Source organism: Larimichthys crocea, unplaced genomic scaffold (assembly GCF_000972845.2).
Source record: "Larimichthys crocea isolate SSNF unplaced genomic scaffold, L_crocea_2.0 scaffold602, whole genome shotgun sequence".
Classification (NCBI taxonomy): Eukaryota; Metazoa; Chordata; class Actinopteri; family Sciaenidae; genus Larimichthys; species Larimichthys crocea.
This window is the reverse complement of record NW_020857888.1, coordinates 1-5,470: the sequence shown is the minus strand read 5'-3', so window position 1 is coordinate 5,470 and position 5,470 is coordinate 1.

Genomic DNA, 5,470 nt, shown 5'->3' with positions numbered 1-5,470 from the left:
GAGTTGATGTGAACGACTGTTGTTGTGTTCATGTCTACAGGAAATAAAGCTGATTACAGCTGACAGCATCACAAGATGTACAGAGACAGTGATCCTCATTCATCAAACTGTCAGACCATCAGATCTGATCTCAAAGTGTTTGTTCTCTCATTCCAACACTAAAGAACTGATCAGTTCATCTTTGTCACAGCTCTCAGATCAGTCTGACTGAAGCCTGCAAAGAACCATCATTACATTTAGTGACCATGTGGTCTTTGCACAGAGCAGAACCTCTGCTGAAGTCCAAATGTGACTGAACTCTAACAGCAGTAAATCCATCATTAAAGTGAGCAGTGAATGTCTCTCTGTTTCTGCAGTAATGAGGCGTTCAGGGACTGTCAGTACTTTATTTCCACTGATGCTTCAGTGAATGTGCAGAGTCAACAGACTTGATGCTCAAAGTCCTCTGCAGGGTCTGTGAGCGTTCACTCCAACACGTTAACATGAGAGCTGAACGGAAGCTGGCTACGCTACACAAGCCGCTCCACTTGTGTCTGAACAGGACTGAAGTCCTGCTGATCTTTATTACTGGATGTGCTGCATCACTGACTGAACAGCTGATGAAGAGAGTCTTGTAAACACTGATTCTGACTTCTGTTGTCTGTCTTCTTCTCTCATCAGGTGGGAGTGAAGTAAGTAAGAAAGGTGTTCGTGTCGGACAAAATTGTTACATCAGAGCTTATTCATCAATACTTGGTGTGACTAATAAGTAGGATCAGAACATATTACTTCAATTTCTCAGATCTTAAACTATGAATCACTTTAAATTGTCTCTATATTCTGTAGAGAATAAGTGCTTTAACTAAACTTGTATTGCAAAATAAGATCACAATTTCTCAGTAGCAAAAGGTAAATAAATTAAATTTTCTAACAGTACCATCACATATATATATGCTATTTACATAGCAATTAACATATTAATTATCACAAATAACCAAAATGTAAACTCTTGTAATGTTCACAGTAAGAAACCATAACTTAATGTGCTTAAAATAACAAATATGGTCACAGTCACACACATAGCACACCATAACTCAAGTAAAAGCTAGACAAAATTGTTACATCAGAGCTTATTCATCAATACTTGGTGTGACTAGCAGTGCTGATTAGCCCCGGACCTAGCGCTCAGATATTAGCATTGAGGCTAGTGGTTAGCTCACGGACTTAGCCGTTTAGCTTGTAGCATTAGCGTTTTAGCATTTAAAATTAGCACAGCAGGACGATCTCTCACCGCTGCGATTCTTCACCTGAGCGAATCCTCCAACTGCACTCCTGCAGGTCGTGGTCTTCCGGGGAGATTCCTCCTTTGGTTTTGTCCGAGTTTTTAATCACTTTAGTCTGTGGTATCAGGTAAGTGATCACCACATGTTGAAACATCAGCAGGTAAGTGTTCTTCACCAACTGGAACGTGGGCAGATGGGTGTTGTTTGGACAGGTTCCTCCTTTTGTCCTTTGCGGAAGGGATCTCACGGTGAATGTTTTGTCTGGGAACTTCACAGACAGTTGTGAATCTCATTATTTCTTTATCAGGCTGCTCCCTGAACCATTCGTATGGAAATTCATCCTCAAAGTCGCACTGACCCTGTACACTTTCAGACTGTTCAACAGATTTTCGTGTCTGCGGTTTGCATGGTTTTGGCAATTCTGGCCTTTCAGTATCCAGTGGGAGAGAACCACAGGAAGAATGAGATCTCTGTGAAGGGTCTGCAAGGGTCTTTCCTTGTTCTCTGGTCTGAGGGTGTAGACTGGGAGATCTCCAGTCTTTCACAGATGGCGTGCACGGTGTCTTGGCTCACACCACTCTCAAGATCAGCCAGATGTGTTCGTGTAAACTGATTGATGCGCTCCTGTTCTTTCTGGGACTTCAGGTCATTCGAGAGCTCTCCATGACCGTCCGCATCAGAGTTCAGTTTGCCTGGCCTGTATTGGAGTGTGAAGGTAAACGTTGAGAGGGCTGCTAGCCATCTGTAACTGGTGGCGTCCAGTTTGGCACTGGTAAGGACGTATGTCAGGGGGTTACTGTCAGTTACGACAAGGAATTGATTACCATACAGGTAATCAAAAAAAAATTCAACAGCCGCCCACTTTAAAGCTAGGAATTCTAGCTTGTGTGCTGGGTATCTTGACTCGCTGCATGACAGGCCCCTGCTAGCGTATGCAATCACTCGCATCTGACCATCTTGTTCCTGATACAAGGCTGCCCCAAGGCCCGTAGTGCTGGTGTTGGTGTGTAGGACGTAAGGCAACTTGGGATCAGCGAATCCAAGAAATGGAGCTGTGGTGAGCTTCTCAATGATGGTGTTGAACGCTAGGTCACAGCTGTCGGTCCAGCGATCGCCGAATGGCTTCTTCGGATCATGGTATTGGTAAGTCTGTGCCTTGCTTTTGGTGTTTTTGTGCAATGGGGGGTAACCCGATGTCAAGTCAGTGAGGGGTCTAACTATGCTGGAGTAGTCTTTGATGAATCTTCTGTAGTAACCCGAAAACCCGAGAAAAGACCATAGCTGTTTCAGGTCTTGAGGTTTTGGCCACTTTTTCAGGGCTTCCACTTTTCCGGGGTCAGTTCCCACTCCGTCCTGAGATACGATATGCCCCAAGTACTTGACTGACGTTTGGAAAAACATACATTTCTCCGGGAAGAGCTTAAGGCCGAACTCTCGTAGATGGGTCAGAACTTTCATCAGCCTCACTTCATGCTCTTCCAATGTTTTGGAAAAAACAATGATGTCATCAAGGAACACGAGAACCTCCTTTAAGTTCATTTCCCCCATGCATCTCTCCATTAGACGTTGGAACGTGCTCGGAGCGTTTGTGACACCTTGAGGCATCCGATTAAATTCCCAAAACCCCATGGGACAGACAAAGGCAGTTTTGGGTTTGTCCGCTTCTTCGACCTCTATCTGATAGTAGCCGGATTTTAGGTCGAGGACCGAAAACCACTTTGATCCAGTGAGCGTCAAGAAGGCTTCTTTCAGGTTTGGGAGCGCGTAAGCATCCTTCACTGTTTGAAGATTGAGTTTTCGGTAATCAATACAGAGACGGACGTCGCCGTTCTTCTTCTTCACCACAACTATAGGCGACGAGAATGAACAGTCCGACTCTCTGATCACTCCCGCATGAAGCAGCTCTTGTAGATGCTTACGGACGGCTTCCAGGTCGTGGGGGTGTATGGGACGGGCTCTGTGTTTGAACGCCGTCTCATCAGAGAGCTTTATCTGGTGCTTGACTTGATCAGTTCTGCCGAAATCAAGATCATTCTGTGCAAAAACCTCTGGCATACTGTTCAGTTTCTTTGTGATGCGCTCTTTCCATTCGGCAGGAACGGGAGAGTCACTGAAGTTGAAAGTGATGTCGGACTTCTGGGAGGGGTCTGGTCTTGAGGTAAGTGCACAATGTTTTTTTGAGAAAACTCTCTGAAAAGCGCTGATCTCACCAATAACACACTTCTGAGGAACGATGATATCGTGGTCTGACTCATTGGTAAGTATTACTGGAACTTTGCATGGCTGTTTAGATGGCAAATCAACAAGACAAGTCTTCACCAATAAACCACATGGCAACGAAGATGAGGAAGGATGCTCCAGGACCACTGATTTTTCAGCAGTGAACCTACTGGTTGCAACACAACCCTCCAAGACCACGGTTTGGCCAGCAGGGACTGACTGGGGGTCTTTGCCGTGCATCCTTACCAGCCCAAGGTTTCCATCCTTACCTTGTTTCTGCCGCAGCTCAAGAACTTTGAGAACGGCTCTGTAGCCATATGCTGTTGGTTGTTGTGTCTCAGAAGCAGTTTCACTGTACATCTCATATAACACATCAAGCGTGTTGGTACCTATCAGCAAGGGCGAATAAGATTCAGCGTGAACATTTGGAACCACCAAAGCGAGTGTTGGCACCTCAATTTCTACTCCTAGGAACTCTTTGGGAAAAGTGATATTCAGCTCGATGTATCCCAGGTAAGGTACACACTGGCCATTGGCTCCTTGAACTTCTAGTAAGTCGAACAATGGCTTGATCTCATGTTCCGAAAGATGCTGCTGATAGAATGACTGAGGAACTGTGGTCACCTGGGAGCCTGTCCAATAGGGAAGTTGTGGACCTTCCTTCCACTTCCACTTGTGCTATGCTCTTTGTACCTACCAAGCCTTTAGGTAGCTTGAACGATTGGGCTCTTGTGTGAGACTGCTTTAACATAGCACGTTGCTTGACTTTCGGTTTGGGTTCAGTGGGACCTGGATGGCTGGTCTCAGTTCCAGTCTGTCCCACGACAGGAACTGAACTCAGTTTAAAAGAGAGGAAGAGGAGTTCTGTGTTTCCCATAACTGCTGTCGTTGTCTCAGTTCTTTCCTTTTTGCTGCTACTAGGGCAGGGTTGGCTTCAGACAAGCTAGACAAAATTGCCACATCAGAGCTTATTCATCAATACTTGGTGTGACTAGCAGTGCTGATTAGCCCCGGAGCTAGCGCACCGATATTAGCATTTAGACTAGTGGTTAGCTCACGCCGTTTAGCTTGTAGAATTAGCGTTTTAGCATTTAGCATTAGCACAGCAGGACGATCTCTCACCGCTGCGATTCTTCACCCGAGCAAATCCTCCAACTGCACTCCTGCAGGTCGTGGTCGTCCGGGGAGATTCCTCCTTTGGTTTTGTCCGAGTTTTTAATCACTTTTTTCCAGTTTATCCACTTTTCTGTTTTCTCCGTCCTGACATTAAGACCGTGTCCAGAACATGCTTCCTCTTGCTCCTTCTAGAGGCTTCGGCGAAAAGTGAACCTGCGTCAGGTGGGATTACAGACTGCATCTGCTCCTCCGACTGTATGACAGACCTAGACCACAACTCATCCCTTTCAAATTAAAGTTCCCCTAGTTTTTCTACATGAATAACCACAATTAGTCTTTTCTTCATGAATTTGACAGTCTTTTAACTCACATAATCTCTCTTTTTTTTTTTTAGATATGAAATTAACACATTTTTTAACTGAATTATCTGTCTGTCTGTTTTTATTACACAATGAAATATACCTTTTTAATGCACATGTTTTTTTTTATCTGGGTTACACTTCAAATAAAAGTTTTCCACCTGCAAATCAGCAGGAGGCTTTTGTCACGAAGACTGACAGAACTTTGTTAGTCGTGCTGTTAAAAAGAAACAGGTCTAAATATCAAGACATGAACAGATTTTGTATTATTTTATCAGTGGATCGGTTTAAATATTACAGGGAGGAAGGAACAGTTCAACCAAAACTGGACTTCAAAACTTTTACTTCCATAAATATTCTTATATTGATACATTTTTTTATTGTTTCTGAAATGAATCAGCATATTAACAATTGTTTTGTCTCACACTTTCTCTTCTTTAGTGAGTGCTGGTCTGCAGGAGGTTTTAGATAAATATAAGGTCAGTCAAAAAATGAGATGTGAACATGTGACTG